The sequence below is a fragment of the Gadus chalcogrammus genome, chromosome 9 (assembly GCF_026213295.1).
Source record: "Gadus chalcogrammus isolate NIFS_2021 chromosome 9, NIFS_Gcha_1.0, whole genome shotgun sequence".
NCBI lineage: Eukaryota > Metazoa > Chordata > Actinopteri > Gadiformes > Gadidae > Gadus > Gadus chalcogrammus.
The window spans coordinates 5,076,069-5,096,666 of record NC_079420.1 but is presented as its reverse complement, the minus strand read 5'-3'; the positions used below and the strand labels follow the sequence as shown (position 1 = coordinate 5,096,666).

The following is a 20,598-nucleotide window of genomic DNA, read 5'->3' as shown; positions in this document are numbered from 1 at the left end:
TTGGCGATCGACATACCTGTATTTCATATAGACTCAGTCAGTCAGTCAGTCAGTCAGTGTGTGTATCGTTCAGTCAGTGTGTGTGTCAGTGTGTGTGTGTCAGTGTGTGTGTGTCAGTGAGGCAGTGTGTGTGTGTCGGTGAGGCAGTGTGTGTGTGTGCGTCAGTCAGTCAGTGTGTGTGTCAGACCAACACACACACACACACACACACACACACACACACACACACACACACACACACACACACACACACACACACACACACACACACACACACACACACACACACACACACACACACCTGCCTGGACAATGATTACTTCCCCCAAGCCCCCACCAAGTCTCATATTCTCTCCATTAGCATGGATCCACCAGCTGCTCCCATTCGATCTTCTGCAGGCACGCACACCTCGGCAAGCTGTGTCTGCAGAGGGTGGGCCGGGGGGGGGGGGGGGGGCTCGCTCTCCATGCCGGTCAATAAACCATAACCCATGCGTCAGAGTGCAAGTGGCAGAGGATGAGACAAAAAGGGGCACAGCTGCGGACAATATCAATGCTTGCCCTTATCGGTAGGCCTCTGTAGAATACCTTAAGCCATGTTTCTGGGTTCGAACCCCAATGCCCAAGGACGACATGTAGGCGTCCTTGAGAAACTCACTCAAACCCCTCACTGCTTCAAAAATACGATGTATTGGATCAGAGCGTCTTCTAAATGAATAGTCAACTTTAGTCCCAACACTCAGACAATGGGATAATATTGCATTAGACTAAACTCGGAGTGTAGGGGTATTTAAGTGTTTGACAATTGAAGTTAACTTCTTGTAACTTTGGCTCCAATTCACCCAAGGCAGGACAGAGAAATTATATTACCATTTCGAGACAATATAAACCTCTGTGCCAGTTTTCTCCCTTTTGTTTCCATGTTTTTCCATCTTAGTTGCCAGTCTTCTAAATAAAAAAGCAAATTTGATTTTGGCAGTTTGACATCCGATGACAGATCTAAAGCCTTCATGGGGTTCATTGCTCCTCTGGCCTAAGAGGAAACACAATCCATCTACTTGAATGAAAGCCATTAGCCTAGATGAGGACTTTGAAGGGGAACTGCAACACTTTTGGTAGATCATTTTTTATAAGTTAGAGGGAAAAGAAACGTTATAGCTGGCATTGAATAATCACAGGATGTTGCTGGCCTAAATGATTCATGGAAATAAAGTAATAGTCCAGAAGAAAAACCTCTGCTGTGCTGTGAGGGGATTTCACTATTTTGGCCAGGACCAAAATAAATTTTGCCATCAGAGTAAAGGGTCATCTAAGGTATTCATTTGTGATACTTTAATTTTACTGAATTGTATTCATCTATTATCATCGCATTCAACATTTTGAACATCCTTCCAGATTTAAAGTGCATTTGTAACATCACTATCTATTGCACTCTGGGCCATCCCAGAAGTGAAAGTCAACATATGGCCATCCCATTTTCCATTGTGCTTTGGGTCAAATCCTGCTTCAGCTTGGACCTGTAAGGCTCTCCGAGGCAGCAATTGTGATGTATACCAATCATGTGCCATAAAAATAAACTTATTTAAAAAGAAACACAAGGAATAAACACAAGCAGATTGATGCACATCGAGATTTGACATCACACTCCTCTAATGGCTGAGGTTAAATTCTTCATAAAGCAAAGTCCAAAGCAAACAAAGGCTAATTAATTGCAGGCCGTGCAGTCATAAAATGTTATGGCCTTGGCAGAACTCCTCGTTCAAATATGGTTTTACTTTGTTCTATGCTCATAGGGATCTAACAATCTATCATTTTGTAAAATTATTCCATTATAATGTTATCTTGAGATTTATTCAATTGCAAAACATAATTGTCCTATTGCATGTATTTCGCTAAAGTTTAATATGTGAAAGAACGATAACAAAAGATTGTAACGATAATCCTCCACATACATCCTCGATGAGAGGACAGCATTGGTTGGGCTCTAAAGAAGACAAAGGTCATTAGACAAACAGTTTGGGCTCTGTTTATCATTCCTTGCCGATTGTTCGGCTGTTCCAGACCTACGTCCACATACCGGTTTACCCCTGAGAGGGCGGTTGCCAGATTGCATTAACATTATGCAGAGGGGAAATGGGCCAAATGGCCAGGCTGGAGCTATAGTGATCGATGCAAACCAAGGCATGGGGGGGTGGGGGGGGGGGGGGGGGGGTAGGCTGGGGTTTCTTCGATATAGACATACACGCTTCATATCCCACAAATGAGAGATTAGCCATTAGTGGGAAGCGTCCGCTTTCATTCTCATCAATAATAGATGGGTGGGCACTCCTTTGCTGACAAGCTGGCTTTCCGTTTTCTTGCTGGATGTAGGCCCAAGATTATTAGATCAGCCCCAATGTTAACCTTCATGTATTTGATGCTGATATTTTATGAGGAACCAGATGGATGGGATAGGATAAGAACGTATACGCAAATGTGAAAGCAAGAGAATGTAATCCTTGCAATTGTATAGGCGAATAATTGGAGGAATAGCCATTCCATCCTATAGAAAATGTAGTATAACTTCACTATACACTTCTAAAGGCTGAAAACTTGTAAGGATGTAGGGTTAGAAAAAAATAATAATTGGCATTTGGCATCTCTAGATTTGATTGTATTACGTTATAGCAAATAAGTGCTTATAGCAAATAAAAAGTGAATTATTTGGTCTCAAACATTGGATGTTGTTGAGTACTTGCTAATAGCACCATAAGCTCCCTGAAGATATTGAAATTGATGACAGTAGAGGAAGATGAACTCTGACCTTTGCAAAATAGTTTGGCAAAACTCATATATTGTTCTGGCAAAGTCCTATAGACTTCATCGGAAATGGAACTGCAGACGAGATTGGCGTGGCATGGATTAGGTTTTAATGACTTTATGGGCACAGTTATAATGCCACATTAAAGGTCTTTATCATTGATATGATTATAAATGCCTGGTAAGCCACCTGTTATCTGCCACGGTGATCTTGCTTTCATGTTAGTCATCAGCATTGGGTGGGTGGTTCACTGCATCTGTATGCGAACACATTGTTTGCATAGCAGTCAACGCCAATTCATAAAGCAATCCTATAAAGGTCAACATATTAGTATAAACCCTACCATACACACTCAGGCTGTAAGCGATAACTGTTCTGTCCATATATATATATATCTATATATATGCACAAAGTTATAACTATAATAATCAAACTAAATTAGACCTCAACCTGACCTTAATTCTTTAATACATTCCTTGGCAGACATACTGTACCTTGCAAGAAAATGAAAGGTGCAAAAGGTTTGGTAGGATGCAGATTGTTGGAAACAAGAAGAAAAATGTATCCCAAGGGACCGTATAGACCAGGTATGCAAATCCAGGCTTGCTCTTATAAAACAACGACTCACAGTAGAGAATCGTCATGCATCTTCATTATTTCACCCAATGTTTAAATGGTCACATTATGTATATTCACTTCCATACAAAGTACTGTGATCCTTCACTCATTTCCCCAGTAGTAAAATAACAGTAAGGACGGGATAGAATAACGGCATTCATGCATTGATGACAGTGATCAAGAGCTCGCGGTCATTCAAAAGCTGAGCTAGAGGGGCCCCGCCGTCAACAGCAGAACAGCTGGACCCCCTGGACCCGCTGGCCCGGATCTCAGATTGCAATTCCAAATATCGACTTTTGCTTTTGAAGATGGCATGCTGCTGACTTCTGCCAGGCCATCTACAAAAGCATGATCCAGCTTAAGTGGCCGTGGCTGAAACAGCTCTGAGTCACAGCCTGTTTCAAAGCGTCCGTGATGAGGTTGACTTAACATCGATGAAATAGGTGGCTGAATAGAAGCGCTGCGTGGCAGAAGATTAAATCGAGGGTCTCAGATTACAGCAATATACCGGGGACAACGGATCCAGAACATTCTTTACATGAAACCACAGGAATTTAAACTCCATTCAAAGTCAACTGCGATGCACTGGTTTGCATAATCGAATGTAAGCATTTTCTTCTGCCATTCATAGGAGATCTCATTGTAAAAGGCACAGGTGAGGTTTTTACTCATACCACGACTTTGACTTTATAATCCCATCACGCTGAGATGGAAACAATATAGAATGAAGAGTTGTTGTCTTGGTTATTTCCGGCAATAGGGAAACAGAAGCCTTGACAAAGTTTCTTGATTTAAAAGAAACCCAAGAAGACAAAACTGATCCTCATAATTGAGCTTACACTCAAAATGTTATAAAGGATAAAACAATATTCCCTCTTCTTCTTCAGCACTTCCCTGGCCAAACATAGCCTTCTGCAGAGCTGAGCTGGTCGGGGTATGGGGAGGGGGGGGATGTGGAGGTTGCATGCATGGGAAAGCATGTGCGTTTTCAGGCAGTCTCGACCGAGTTCTGGGGGTGGGGAAAGGGGCAGTATGGGTGAGTCATTGCAGGCTATAAGGACTTATGACCCCTTCTCATGCTTTGGCACATTCCTGCCATGACTAAGTTGAAACAGGCCTGGGATAACTCAAGCAGGGGGTCCACAGGGGACAAGGCCACAGTCTGGTGGACTTTGAGAGAGAGAGAGAGCCAGGGGAACGACTGGCTCCCCAATGTCACCTGTCGTGAATACCCCAGGTCCATCACCGCTGAGCCCCCTGTTGGAACCAGACATTGGGGAACGTCAAAGGGCCAGTGGTGAGGGTACACGATGGACATGGGAAACTTGAGCTGAAACGTCAACATCTGTCGTTTTCAAGCCAAACCCAATGCTTGGTCAAGGGGGGAGCGGGTGCTTAAAACATATAACTCAAACATCCTTCTTTTAGGTGATTTAATGACGAAACAATGCTCCTGATAGGGTGCCTACAAATGAGCTTACCCTAGTCCTCCGTCAGAAACGGCTACACAAGCCAGAACTGAGAGATGATTTGGTATTGATTTTTACAGACCTCTGTGACTTCCTCTGTGTAATGCGGTTTTGCTCTCTGAGGTGCTTTCATGGGAAACGCAACAGCTGCCGGTTTCCAGCCCCAACCACACCAGAGCAAGGGGCGGGGGGGGGGGGGGGGGGGGGGGGGGGGGTGAGCGGGAATAAGGGTGGGGGAGGGAGGGAGGGCGTGTTCAGAGGGCCAGGTTCGTTCTCCAGACTTTCATTGATCCTCCATGACCTTGCATTTCCACTGATGGGTCTTGCTTCAAGGACGCACCACTCCCCAATGGTCCATCTTGTCCCGTTCGAGTGCTACATTTCCTGTTAGCCGAGTACTTTGCATGGCTTTATTGATCCTGCCCTTAATGATGAAGGCCCCAAGGGGAACACTTAATATTGTTTACCATTGCAGCAAGATAGCAAGTGAGTTAGTGATTACTGGTGGGGTCGGAATTACTTTTAAGGGAAAGGAAAGAAAGATAATGGCGTTCACAGAGGTCATGCACTGAGGACACTGACGGCCAATTAGCAGATCATATTAGCACATAATGAACATTTTAAAAGTTAAGTCTTTACTGAGGTACATAGGTATAGTTTCTGAAAGGCAACTGACTTATGTCTTTGGTTCTGAGAAATAATTAGTTTGTAGCAGAGAAAAGTCACAAAAAAAGGGAGGAGAACATATCTTTGATCAAATAAACAAACACAAATTTGTGCCTGGTTATCACAACAGTAAAAGAGAAAGGAATCCATTCCTGGGCCTGGAAGCAAATACATCCATCTTGGAGAAATATGCAGAGAGTTTACACAAGCCGGAGCAAAAACAACAGATCATCTTAAAAGGCAAGAGTGTAACAGAAATGGAAAGAATGAGACAGCACACAGCTAAGAGTATCATACAAACCATTTTCAAATGATGCAAAAAAAGTCACTCGGTGTACTGCTGAGAACTACAACACAATGTAGCAGATCAGCATAATAGCATACATTTACACCAAACCAGGTTACACAAAACAAAGGCAAATTGAAATTGTGCTGTCATTTGTAGACGAAGCAAATTGGAACACACGACAAAAGGACTTTCATGCTTTTGCAAACATGTTTAAAATAAACAAATAAATACCTTTAATATGTCTGACATGCAGCAACAAACTTTCAAAAGTAGCCTAAAGTGAAAATGCCAACAAAAAAAGGTATTACATCTCAAGCAAGCAATAAATTGCCCCTACACGATACGATGTGCTCTCACTTTCAGGAAAAATAAATCCTCTATCCATACATAAGCCTCAACATGCCTGAACATGTTCCAGACCGCCGTGTTTTCCTCATTCCTTCCCTACATTGCTCGATTCCCACCTCAGATGTTTTCCCTCTGTTTATCAGCACGTCACTGTTTGTTTTTTCCTCCACGTGGTTTCCAAGGCCAGTACAGTTCCCACGTCCTGCTAACAGAACTACGACCTCCAACACCCCTCCCTCTCTCTCTTTCATCATCATCATCATCATCATCATCATCTTGGGCTATTAGATGCAATTCAAGTCATGACATCTGGGTCCTGGTAATAATCTTAATATATATCTTCATGACTTAATGGGCTACAATTGATGGCTAGGTAATGGTTGACTACAAAATGATAGTATTATTAGTATAAATAGCTTAAAAGTTCAAGTTCACTAGACGTTGATATAAGATATATATATATAATGATGTAGCTTTCCAAAGAAAATGTAAAGGATTGTATTGAAACATGCTCACATATCCCAAATGTAAATGGGCACATTTTGCATGAAGGAATGTTATTCAGCCTTTTTGTGGAACACTAATGTCTAGAATTCAAAGACATCTCGGGAAAACATTGGGTGGCCAATCTGACAATGACTCTTGCTAGAGAGTCTATCCGTATTCACGTTTGTTCTCACACACACACACACACACACACACACACACACACACACACACACACACACACACACACACACACACACACACACACACACACACACACACACACACACACACAGAGCTAGAAATCCATCCTGTCTCTTTGTGTTTGTTTTGGCAAACTTGTAAATAAAATACAGAGAGAGATTTATAGCCAAGCCGGGCGGGAAGGAGGGGGAACAAAGGAAGAAGCTTGTACATGGGCCAGGAACCTCCAGTGGTCCCAACAGCTCTGGGCTTCATTCACCGGACACAATATAGCCTTGCAGCAGCTAATCCTGAGCAGAACACAACGTACCCCCTTCTGAATAGCACATTCTAGTCCAAAATGAACGAGCCTAAACTAGACTGTAGGACGGAATACATTTGGGAACGAATTCTGAGGCAAAGATTTTGTTACCTGTTATTTAAAACAGTGAGTCCATTGAATCAGAAATGTCCAACACTAGGCCGGTAGGGGAAGAGGCTTGACTTACCGGTGGAACGGAAGTCTCTTATATCTTCAACAGAGCCGAGGGGATCGGATAGAATCACCAAGCGTCTGGAGAATGCGTTTCGTCTGTGGACGAGAGAAACAAAGATTCATTAAAACCTTCACTCTTTTGAAACTAGCTCCAAAGAATTCCATTAGCGATTAGGAAAAAAACACAGTGAATAGTAAACAGTAATAAGTCAATTATTTTTAATTTCTAAGTTGGACCGCATACATGATCTCGTTATCAAAAGTCATTACGTTGCCAATCATTATTCTTGGTCCATGGAATTAGGATGTAATGATTTTGACCAGTTCAGAACCAAATGTGTCTCTAAGATGTTTATCACAACAAATTAATGTTACCTTCATAAATACTACAGATGACCCAAAACAAAACACAACACATTAAACCCACTACTTCAGATCACCGAAAACAAAACCTGACACGGTAATATTACCTTCAGATCATAGATCACCAAAAACAAAAACACACAACACAATAATATTACCGTCGTATAACAAATAACGAAAAACAAAAACGTGACACAGTGTCAACATGCCTCATTCCTAAATACAAACACTCCTTTTAAAAAACACAAATTAATCCGCACATGCCGTGCCTCACACTCTGTATATTCATGTTTTCACTCTCGGCAGTGTCTGCCCGGGCTGAAACAAGCTATATAAGGATTTGTTGTGGCCACAGCTAGTGTTGTCCAAAGGGAACGCATTCGAGTAGTGTGTCTGTTTACACATTGTTCATGATGGCTGCTCCAGGTCCCGTAATACAGACTCCAACACTAATATTTATTTGGCTGCTGTGCTGTTGGAAGGTGATAGTGAAGCATGGAAACCTGCTTGGTCCGTGTTCCGGCATGCGTGCAGCCATTTCTGCGCGTGTGTTGAGGGTCCTGGGTGAGGGGAAGTGATGGAGGTCGACAGGGTGAGCCAGTTGGCGTGAGTGAATGAGTGAGTGAATGAGTGATGAGAATGCAGACAGGTTGTATGCCTTTTGTACATTTCAATAGGACCATGGAGAGCCAAACTATGTGTTCTTTATGCAGAGGAACAAGGGAAAGAGTACGAGAGGAAGTAATCAAGAGAGAGACACAACTTCCCTGAAGATTAAAGTAATTAATTCGGCCCATGTGTGCCCTTTGGTGGTCACATGGCCGAGCCTAACGAGCAGGGGCCGGGGGGAATATGTCTGAACCGACTGAGGTACCACTGAAGCAGCCAACCAACGTCGGCCATTCATCCAGGTCTCAGTAGTGCTCGAGTGTAGTGGCTTGGGTGTGTGGCAGTCTGCAGTGTGACCGGAGGCATCTTACAGGGCCAGATAGCCCCAACCCCTTTCTGCTCATAATCCGTTGTATCCGTTCCACAAAGCCAATGCAAGGTGCGCTTGATGATAGCGTTTAGCTAAATGATTTCATCATGAATCGTCCCACGTGCTATGCTTGCTTTTCTCCACATCTACTAGAGGCAAGGCCTAGCTCAGGAGGTAGTATGGGTTGACTTGTAACTGGAAGTTTGCTAGTTCGATCCCCGGCTCTTCCTAACTGAGTGTCAAGGTTTCCCTTACTGCTCCAGATGAGCTGGCCTTTCATGGATGACTCAGTGTGTGAATGTTTATGAACTGTTGTGTCTGCTAATCACCCTCAAATGTAAATGTAAAATTGGACTGGTTTGGCTCAGTCAATTATGCAAAATGCAATGCAGTGATGATGACCCTTCATATTTGTCTAACTTTGGGGAAAGGCTACAGACATGAGTGGTACATCACAGAGGATCTGTAGCCTACTTGTGTAACGTGAGCCTTTGGTGGGGCCTGATGAAAAAAAACACTATAAGCCCTCGTTAGGATGCATATGCATTATTATTATTATTAGCCGCTTTGATCTTCAGATGCAGCCCAAAAAGATGCGTTCCCTGACGGAGAGAAACATGCCAAGCTCGGCAGAACGCATATCAAAGGCTTTTCCCTCCATATGATTAGCCTGGAACCAGAGAAGACATTACACAGCAAGGAGGAGCAACAGTGGTTAGATAACTGCTCAGACCTATGTTCTCAAAGGATCTACGGGAATAATTTACAAGCGTTTTGTGCATGTGATCAACCGTTAGAAAAATCCATTGTGGGGGAGGTTCGGGCTTAATTGGCCATGATGTGAAGAAAACAAGCTTATATTGATACATAGAATCATGTATCCCTAATCCTAGCTATTGTGGGGAACATGCCCATGTTGCTTGGACACAGTACATTACATGATTCAATTTGATAGGCCTACTTCTAATTTGATACTGTAGCATGTCAAGAACAGAGACAACCAAGAACACAGGAAAGCTCACACAATTAAAATGGCTCCAATGGACACATTTACAAAAATGTAATTAACCGACAGATGAATGAACAAACCCAATAAACAAAAAGGCTAATTCATTGAATTGACGCCAGGGCTGCGCTTGTCACACATAAGGAATGCAGGTTATTGCCCGGGCTGAGCGAACCAGGTTTGAAGAAATACGTAATAGAAAACAAAGGCAAACTATTTTAAGCAAACATCATGTTGTTAGAGTATGACATCACCATTCCTGCTGGAGCCAGGGCAGAAAAAGAAAGGCGTGTACTGATCCGAAACCAGCAGTTTGAATCACATGTGCATGGCATCACTCACTATATATAAACCGGATTCGGCACCACGACAATAAAAACAAACCCCAAGAGCTTCTGACTTATCAAATGGCCAAAAACATGTCTCCATCTCTGTCCCCGTTCAACTTCTCTTGCATGGCATACCCCCTCCCACTTCCCAATCTCTTTTTTTCTGTTTTGTTGGGCGTTCCATCTGGAATGCCATCTTGCGATCTCCTCTTCACCCTTGGACCCTCGAGACCCGAGCCTTCCGTCTGCGCTCTGGGGCTCTGGGGCTCCAGGGGAGGTCTAGCGTGACGCTGCCACCAGACGGCTCCGGCGACAAAAAAGGGGGGAAACCCCACAGATTGTCGCGGTGAGGAGCAGCCACCCGTGGTCTTCCTCCACCGCCGCCGGGGTTAGCTCCCAGTGTGATTACGGTCGCTGCTAATTACAGCTCCGTCCGTCCGCCCCGGCTCCCAACGACTCCCGACTTGGTGAGCGGATAAAAAAAACACAGAGTCGGATTCCGCAAGAAAAAAAACGTTAAGGCCATCCTCGACCAAATAAACCATTGGTGGGTGGATGGTTAACTCGTTAAGGAGCGGCTCAGGGCCATTGCTGGAGGTCAACCTCCACAACCCCCCCCCCCCCCCCCCAGGGAAGCCCGTTAACTGGTCAGAGGCCACTGGGATGGCGTTTAATGGCCGAGCCAGAGGCATGATGTAATCGGTACCACGGCCGTAAAGTCAGGGTTAAATATAGAACATGCAGACAGGGATGTTGTTCACCGAATCCTCCAGATGCTCTTTGGGTTACGAGTGCCCCCGGGTGGGGGGGGGCGTTGTGATTCTACGCACTCACGGTGTTGTCAGATGCTTCACGAGAAGGACGGTGGAAGTCTCTCCCCCAAATGGTATGTGTTATGATATTATTAGCATATATTAAGTTCCTTGTCTGCAGCGATAATGACATCAGTGGTTCTGAAAGCTGTTTGTGCGTGTGCGTGCGCGTGCGTGCGTGCATGCGTGCGTGCGTGCGTGTGCGTGTGCGTGTCTCTCCCACTACGGACGGATGGCTAGCTTGCTACTCTCACTGCTCCTCCTGTAATATAACCAGTTCTGTTGGGGACTTCTGGCTTGGGTGGGATTTCCAATGGGATTTGCCTGGAGGAGACATAGTGTTTGTATTTTGTCTTTTAATGCTTCCAGATCAAGTTGCGAGCAACAGGTACACTGCCAAGGTAGGTGGTTACTGACAGAAGGGGGGGGGGGCACACCGCAGGGTTGAGTGACAGTCGGATTGAACTACATTACTCTGGTCGGGTGGTTAGGGTTAGGGTTAGGGGGGTGGGTAACTCGAGGTAGCGTAAGCTCCCCCAGATGGACGTAGATTTAAATTGAGGGCACTGAACATTATATTACTTGTGGGAAAACCTTTGGGCCACGCCAGACAAGGCCAGCCGCCTCATTGTGTTTACAAGTCGTGTGGCGTGTGAACACTGACGGGCATTTTCACCATTTGTGTCAAAGGCATAATGTCACAGCGCTCCTTAAATGCCACCTGACAATGGGCTGCCCGAGAGCAGGATCGCCTTACAAATACCTCTGCTGTTGCTGTGCAGTAGTTTCTGTGACGTGGGTGATCGCGGTGAATTGGCTGATTCAGAGGGCAGAACAAGCCGGGTAGTTCGACTCCCAATTGAAAAAAAAAGGTACCGGGTTCAATCCCCAAGCTTCCAAAGCCTAACCTGTGGGCCTCCTTCGGCAAGATCACAACAACTACTGCTCAATGACTCACTGCAAGTCCCGTTGGGTAGGAATATCAGCTCAATTACTAAACAGTAAGTGATGACACATTCACAGGCCCTCCCCAAAGTCCTAGTGCACTCACTACTGTTCAGTTCAATAGAGTTAAATACCCTTCTAGGCCATTCAATACATCTACTTTTTAGTCACACTTCAAGAGTCTCAAAGTCTGGCCATATTTCTAAAATGAACCGTTGTCAGTCTCCCTGACTCGGTTTCACTACTTCTCTCTTTCTCCATTGTCCAAATCAAAAACTGCCGTCTCAAGAACTCAATTTGGAAGGAGAAAAGTGAGTCACGATGACCCAGTTCGGACTCCACAACGGTGGAAACTTCTGGAAATGTGCAGTGTCAGGAGGAGCCATTAGAGAGAGGACAAACAAGCCGAGCACCTCCTCGCACCTCTTCATCCCTAATTTATGAACCTTATTCTTTTGCATTTAAACCGGTGACACAAGCCGGCTGGTGAATGAAAAAGAGACCGTGGAGAATAACACGCCTAAACCTTAGAGGGCCGCAAACTCATAAAACGAAAAACGTTTCAATATTTAGTATCCCAAACTTCAGAGATCACAGAGGTTCAACGTTTGTTGTACTGCCTCACTTGTACCCCTTTTGTAGAAGTTGGAAACTAATTTGGATTCAATTCTTAGAAAGAGAAGTTGGGTGAGGTAGATCACAGCCCAGCCAGCAAAATGGGGACCAGAATACGACTTGGAAGCATATGAGCATCCACACCGGAACTTTGTTAACGTCTAACTCATAATAACTGCAAAGCCATAGCAGATGACTGGAGACTAGAGATGAATTATGATAGATTATAGTGATTCAGGATGCATATAGCTCTCACAGTTATTCCTGCTGCGACTACATTATCTAGTGATGAATGTTGTTATTGCAACTTAAAAAGGACGCTTCTTGTCTTGAGTAGAGCTAACTCTTCATCAAATCAACGGTTCGGTTCAGACCTTAATTTATTCATGTTTTGCGGGGGGGGGGGGGGGGCAGGGGGCTATTAAATACATCCTAGAAAACAACATGTCAACCGTATAATACAACGACTGCGGAAAATAATAGTGCTGCATTTACTATTTCTCAGTGAGGCTGTAAAGACGGCCCCTTTCAGTACGTACTCATGTCACGCGGCTCCGTCCCCTCCCCTGCCTGTCCAATCCTCTCACGGATCCCCGACCCCTCGGACGGGTGGGAACATACTGGATCTGATCTGATCTCGATGGGGGAGCCCAGAGGCTCAGGTGCAGGAAGGTTGACGGCAGCAAGACTCGTCTGAGGCAAGGCGTTGTGGTTATTTTGGGATGCAGAGCCAGACTGTCCGAGCCCCAGAGGGTCGTTCCAGTCTCACCCAGGCCTTTGCATTTGCAATGATGCAACCGCATGACTATTTCAAGAAGCTCTGAATGTTCTGGGGAGGACCCAAGTTCATCCGGGGTTTGGATTAGTGTGACTCAATGCCGTGCTGTATCAGAAGAATATTTGAAATGTAAGCAGCGTCTTTGTAATCTCTTCTTGGTTCCATCGTGTTGTGTTGTAGAGGGGATGATGCAATACACTCTTGCCATCAGTAGTGAATTAATAGTGAAGTCTACTTTTAAAGGGGAAGATACAAGTACATATGATGGGCCCAAATAGCATCATCGGTTTTCAGAAAAAATATTTTTATCGAATGGTTCGATATTTTTTTATTCTCACAACGGATGGCAGGGGTGAAGTGCTACCAAATAAGCCAATTCAAATAATGTTTTAATAATGGAAAACAAAACTAACAAAGGATAAATGGATAATCCCATGTTTGGCTAGGCCCTTTTAATAAGTGTTCCCTTTTAAATGTAACCTAACCTTCTAACCTTTTTTTCTTCACAAAAGATTATAAATAAAGTAAGCATTCAAACACTGACTTGAACGAATATTTATTTTTTATTAGTAGAAGATTGTGTTATGTTACTCTTTGAGATTAAAGAGCATCTCCCCTCCCCTTTAAATGGGGCTGACGTGCAGATGTTGTCTTTGTACTTTAGAACTTTCCGGAAGGGATCGTAAGGAACCCTACTATTTGTGCACATTACTTGGGTAAGTCATAAAAATAAGATATAATCAGTAACTATAGCCACCGGTCATATCTGATGCGAGTTCTCCTCTGTTCCCAAGAGCTGGGAGCGGGGACTGCTATAAAAAACAAAGCTCTGTTTATTGGAATGGCATCTTGCATTAAATATACAGTACATGAGCAAAGTTATATCCTGTGCATGTTATTGTCCTTGGCTGACATCCAACACAAACAAATTCCGGTATGTTATACTATCGCCTAGATAATGTTACTACTGTATTTTCCAAGACCGGTTTCTGGTTCTTGTACTACATCAGGTAATTTGCCATGTATCTCTGTACATGAAGTCATTCACCATAAAAGGATGTAATTCACCATATAAACAATACACGACATCATTCACAACACGTGATGTCATCACCTTACACCAGGTCCAATACATGACATCATGCACTATATATGACATCATTCACAATACGTGATGTCAATCACCTTGCACCAGGCTCCGTACATGACAACATGCACCATTCATGGCTTCGTTCACCAATCACCATCCATGACGTCATTCACAATATGTGATGTCATTCACGCAAAACAGGCCCCAAACATGACGTTATGCACCATACATCGCCATACATGGCAGCATGCCCCAATCACCATGCGTGGGTCCATGACGTCATTACCCACACATAATGTCAGTCATAGTACAACATCATTCATGATACACAATGTCATCGTGTCACCTATCACAAAAAATTGACGTCGTTCACTCGTACACAAAGTCATCCACCGTGCATCAGGTCGGGATGAAGTTCAAAACCTTGGTCAGAGCCAGTGAAGCCTTTAAATAAGACCGTGTTGGAGTCTGTTAGGAGTACCCGCAGCCTGAGGACTGGAAGTAGTAGAGAGCCACCTCATCCATCAGCCACTGAACACAAACCGTAACAGGTTGTCATAGCAGTTAGTGTCTCAACAAGGTCTGCAAGACGTCAGCAGTCAAACAACAATGCCTCACTAAAGGCTCACTATACGCTCCTTTCTGGACCTCACAGGGTTCAGCATCCTGGTCTGGCGGGACTGTTTCACTCAATACTGTTCAGTTCGTCAGAGAGAAATACCCTCCAAGACCATTCATTACATAGACTTTTTAGTCACGATTCAGGAGTCGGACAGTTCATTTAGAAAAATAAGTCTGGCCATATTTTTCTAAGTGAACTGTCGTCAGCCTCCCTGACTCGGTCTCACTCCTTCTCTCCCTCTCCTTCGCTTTTGTCCAAGTCAAAGACAAGTTCTTTGAACCGGACAATAGACGTTCATCCTCCTATGCAGTTTAATCTTTTCAAAAAATGTGGGACTTTTCGTCTGCCTCCGTTAAGCATGAGATGATTCACAAAGCTGATCTCTCCTGGCCCCGTGAGAATTAAATCAAAAACGACTCCACCGAAGAGCAAAGACCTCAACTATTCAATTTCTGAAGTTGTTCGGCCATTAAGTTTCCCATCTACATAGCATTGAGTGCCACATTAAATGTAGCATGGTCAAAAGAAATCCACCACCGACAGAGAGTTAGATCAGAGCACTATGGATTTACAAAGGAAATATGGTATTGTTTGCAATAAATGATTTGCACTCGTGTAAACAAATGTATGACATAATTACTGTACGTGTTGCAAGAGACAATAAGGAAACTATTAACAGACTGAACTGACATTCAGTTATTTTCGTTTTTAAACCACTGAGGAGTGACGTTGGAACACCAAATAAAAGCCATCGTCGACCAACACTGGGGCCCTCATACCCTGTAAAAGAGTGATGGATGAATGAATGATAGGGTCCCAATGGAGCGACAAAAAGCAGGGAACCACAGCCAGCAACTCTAACCATCTCCCATCCACAGACCGCTGGATGAAATGGATTGAAGGGAGCCCGAATAGAGCTGGTGAGATCGGGGCTGTGTTCCAAAAAAAATACCCCAATCATCTCTGGAACTCTCCGAGGACCCGAGTCAGTGGCAGCTGTCAATCAGAGCGCCACTTTAACATGTCCATGATGATCACATGACCACATGAACGTCGAGCACCGTTTGCCGACGTAATCGTAGGGTCAGCCTACGCATCAGATACCATAGGAGTAGTCTGATGCGCATTGTGTATATGGTGATATGTACTGGAGATGACAGCCCAGTTTCGGTGTAACCCTGCCCTCTCTTCCCACCCAAACCTCCAAGCGGCTACTGACAGTAGCAGTTCCTCGCTGGAGAAGAGACCAACAGACCTGCTGTAGCATGTAGGAGACGCTCCATCGCTCAGCTCATTACACAAATGAGGCTACACAGTCAAATGAAGGCCCCCCCGGCTCCATGAAGAAGCCAGGAAATTAAGGTGCAAGCCGAATCTTGGCAGTTAAAAGATTGATGTTATTATGATTACTATGATTATAAATGCAGGCCTATGGAACCGAATTATAATACACAGCAAAAGCAACAGCACGGACATGGCCACAGCAGTACAAGAACAAACGGGCTGAGGTTTCGACTAACCACAGCTCCATCAGACCAGTTTGATCAATGACTTCATATTTCGTTCATTAACATAATACAACTTATCTGGATAGAATGGCAAAGCCTTCTTTGACATAAGAATGATCACCAATTGAACTATGGGAGGCACAAGTTATATTGCACTGTTGAACATTCATAATGAAGCCTGAAGTAAAGCATTATCTGACGCCTGGGATGTAAACATTATCACGAAGGAAAGAATAAGAAAATAAATAAGGAATACTGTACATGTCGAACTATATTGTCAAAGGTATGGAATTGTGCATGCATGTGCACAAGTGTGTGTGTGTGTGTGTGTGTGTGTGTGTGTGTGTGTGTGTGTGTGTGTGTGTATGTGTATGTGTATGTGTATGTGTATGTGTATGTGTATGTGTGTGTGTTTTCCGGAAGCTTAACCCCGCGGGTCACACCTGTTGCTCCCTGTACTGTCTCCAGCCGTGGCCCTCGGCATGGGACGATCTCATTGGATGTTGGCGTCACATGATCTTCCTCAAAAATGTGAAACTTTCCACCTCCATAACTGCGCTGACCCAGTATCAAAAATGAATCGGTGGCCTGAAAAGACATGTTAGCCAAACCAGCTGAAGAAGTAAACATCCTCATCTGCAACAGTTGATTGAATTTTGAGCGTTCAATTCATGACAATTTTTTATAGGAGAAGACCTATTTTTAAATGAATAAATAATTACTTGGTGGCTCTTTCCTATATTAAATCAAGTATAACATGTAGGCTATTGTAGCCCATTTCTGACGTGATTTCCAGTTTGTAAAGAAAGCAGTTTGTGAAGAAATTTGAACACAGATGTTGAATACATTATAGTTGAGCACACACACGAACACGCACGCACATACTCGCACGCGCAAGCACACACGCACGCACGCACACCCACCAACCCACCCACGGAAAACACTTTAAGGAATGACGGGGTTGGGTCAAGGTCTGGCCCATCAATCTTGCACTGAAACCAGGAACACGTCATCCTCATTCACAAAACATTCAGAAGTAGGCCTACTGCGCTGATATTGGTGTTTTCACGCCACTCGGATGAATTGATGATATTATGTAGCCCTGGACTGCACTACGTCACGTTTCGATGCATCCCTCACAAAAACATACTTAGAGATTTTCGAGCGTCTGAACATATCTTTTCTTATTAAAAAACGTGAACATTTAAGAAAATGATAGTTGCAGCAGTGTAGTGCAGTAAAAACGAAACATAGTGTAGGAGTGATTGAATAGACATTTTCCAGATCGTTTCAGTCGAAATTGATGGACGTGCGATGCTACGGCACCAGACAGCATCTTTATCAGGCAGAGAGATCACGACTTTCGAAAACAATGTCAAATGGAAAGTTCAAGATTACCATAAGGTGAAGGCTGTTTACTGCCTGGAATCTAAGGTATGTCCTTCACATTTTCATCTGGGATGGAACAAACCAGCATCACCATTGCATCACGTAGACTCTCTAGACGAGCATAGAGATACCGGTAGAAAATATGTGGAGCCTCTTTTATCAGAAAGGCTGGCTCTGCTTCTTCCTTATTTCAGTAACAAGGTGACATCTGCCACTTTGGACCAATCTAACTCCAAAATGTGCATCCGAGCCAACGCTGCGTAACGACAAGTCTTGGCAACTATACATTTCCCAATAGTAGTACTAAACCGTTTTGATACGAAAAATAGGCCAATAGTTCCCCTGGATTAAGTAAATATGTGATGGTCAGTAGGCCAAATACATTTCCCTTAGGCAGTTATAAACAAAAGCAATTATTTTCTTGATTATTTATTATAGTCCTCAAGTAATTCCAGAACAATTGCAGCAAAAAAATAGCTAAAGTGTCTGTGGGATATGTCATCCTATTTTACATATAGACGACTTTCAACGTGACAATATGATGTTGCATCACTGAGCGCCCTCCGTTAGACGCTGGGACGACTAACGTACTACATATTCATGTGGATGGATGGATCCAGTCCATTGAACTTCCACAGTATCAGTCAATCAACCACCCAAAAGAAAGGTATTACAGAGATGTACGATAGCTTTTTTTAAACACAAAAAACAAATAGCCTGCAGCATATCCCGCACCACAGAACGTACTGGCCCACCACGACCACTTCATTTGGTGGAAGGCTGCGCTACGTTAACGCGCAAACTTCTCCAGGATCGACGTTTTCTATCCCGCTCACCGCAGATCAACGCGGTGGAGACGGTGCGATACCGGGATTGAAACAACAGTGCGGCAGTACAGTAGTGTGTGTCTGCCGTTTCAAAAAAACATCGCATTCCCCGCTGTACACAACTTCGCAACGATTTTTTGGGAGACTTGGGACTGGTATGAGGCAGTTTCAGTTTACACTTAACTTAAACTTTTCCTTACCTTGTTGATTCCGAGTCATTCCCGGGTGTGCTCGTACGCGTGTGTCGCGGTCATGATCCCGTTTGGATTACGTGAATGTCTTCGGGAAAACACGAAATCCGAATGTATTTCTAGCGGTGATTGTACACAGTCGTCCCTGCGTGGCTCGACCAGCCGCAGTTTTTCCACAAGCCCGTCGCGGGAACGCGCGTACTAAATAGAGGCTGGCCCGGAGAACCGCGACCACGCGCAATTGGTCTTCTGTCGCTCTCTTTATGTGCAAACGTTGTACTATTAAGATAATACTGTATTAACCTTATGTTTATTTGAACATTTGATCTTTATTTGAAAAATAAAGAACTGCGTTATTCGATAAAATAGTGTTATCTAGGCCTGGTAGTCGGCACTATTCAGAAATCTATAGTCAACATACATGCATTCTTTTTTTACATGATAAATACCTCACATTTTTTTGAGAAAACCACAATCATACTTCTTCCCAAGGCGCTTCGAAGTTATGGGTTGTTTTACTGGCTAAATGACATTTAAGGTGATACACAAGGTTCTTATGTGGCCTGTGAGTGAGTGACTGATCTATCACAAGGCCCAGGCCCTCAAGGGCTGAAGCAGGAATCCCCCTTCAGTCCCAGGAGGGGGACGGAGGAGGATATAGTGTAGGTCCACGTCTAGCACACAGTAGGAGGGGTTTCGGCCCGGAGTTGACATGTGAGAATGACTCAAGTTTTTTTTCTTACCCATTCCGAGCATTGTTTGCTCTCCTCTGCCCTGGCAACGCGAATTGGAGCCAAAGAAAAGAAATCCACTGCAGGGGAGAGTCGTAAGCAATGGCTTTACTGAATAATAACCGACTGGATTTGTAGCAAACCGGTTATCCCGTTTCCGAGGAATTATCTTTCTCTCATACCGAAAGTAGAAGAATAGTGTATGGACAATATAAACAATTGCTTATATGCCCAACTCTTATAGACTAGGCTTACAAAGTAAGCCTAGTCTATACAAAATAGTCTAACAAAATAATTTAGGCTTTGTTCAACTGTATTAAAGTACCTTTGCTTTTGTAAAGTGGATGATAGTGGACGTGAGGAAATGTATGTACGACAACTAATTCCTGAGAACGACCTGATCACGTCTGACTCTTTATAACGAAAATTACAGCGCCCTCCGCTGGTCATCTATCAACACTGTTTCTGGTTAGAAATTGACAGACGGCGGCGCTGGCCAAACAATCTTAAGAATTAACTTGAGGACGATTCTTTAGAGTGATGTATATTGTATCCTACAATATACATCACTCTAAAGATTGGGCCTCAACGAAATGCCTTCAATTTGTAGGCAAGTAGTTCCCTTGTGTTAGCATTATGTGTTTTGTTTTTTGTTTTGTTTTGTTTTGTTCTTTAGAACTATACAGTATAAACATCCTCATCGCTTTTATTATGTGTAATAAAAAAAAGGAGCAGCAGTTTCCCAATGACAGGAAAGCCGACAGGAGTCACCAGACATTGAATGACTCCTGATAACATTGCTCATGCCTGACAATAAAACACAGACATATTGCTCACTCTCCGAGTTATGTTTAGCTATCAGTTAAAATAAAGAAACACATGTAGGCTATAATACCCCCCCCCCCCCCCCCCCCTTCACTACCCCCTCCTTTACTGTGCCACAGGACAGAGATCACAGTCTAAATGGCCTTAATCTGTTTCTATTTGTAGGTTTTGATGCTGCTCTTCACGTGGGAGTGTAATTATCCTGTAACACACGCACGCACGCACATCTGAAG

The 20,598-nt window shown here is 43.8% G+C and overlaps 1 pseudogene; it reads right to left on the bottom strand.

The window, feature by feature from the left end:
- Nucleotides 1-19,053, bottom strand: part of LOC130389065 (inactive tyrosine-protein kinase PEAK1-like) — a 76,936-nt pseudogene extending 57,883 nt beyond the window's left edge.
- Nucleotides 19,054-20,598: the final 1,545 nt, after the last annotated feature.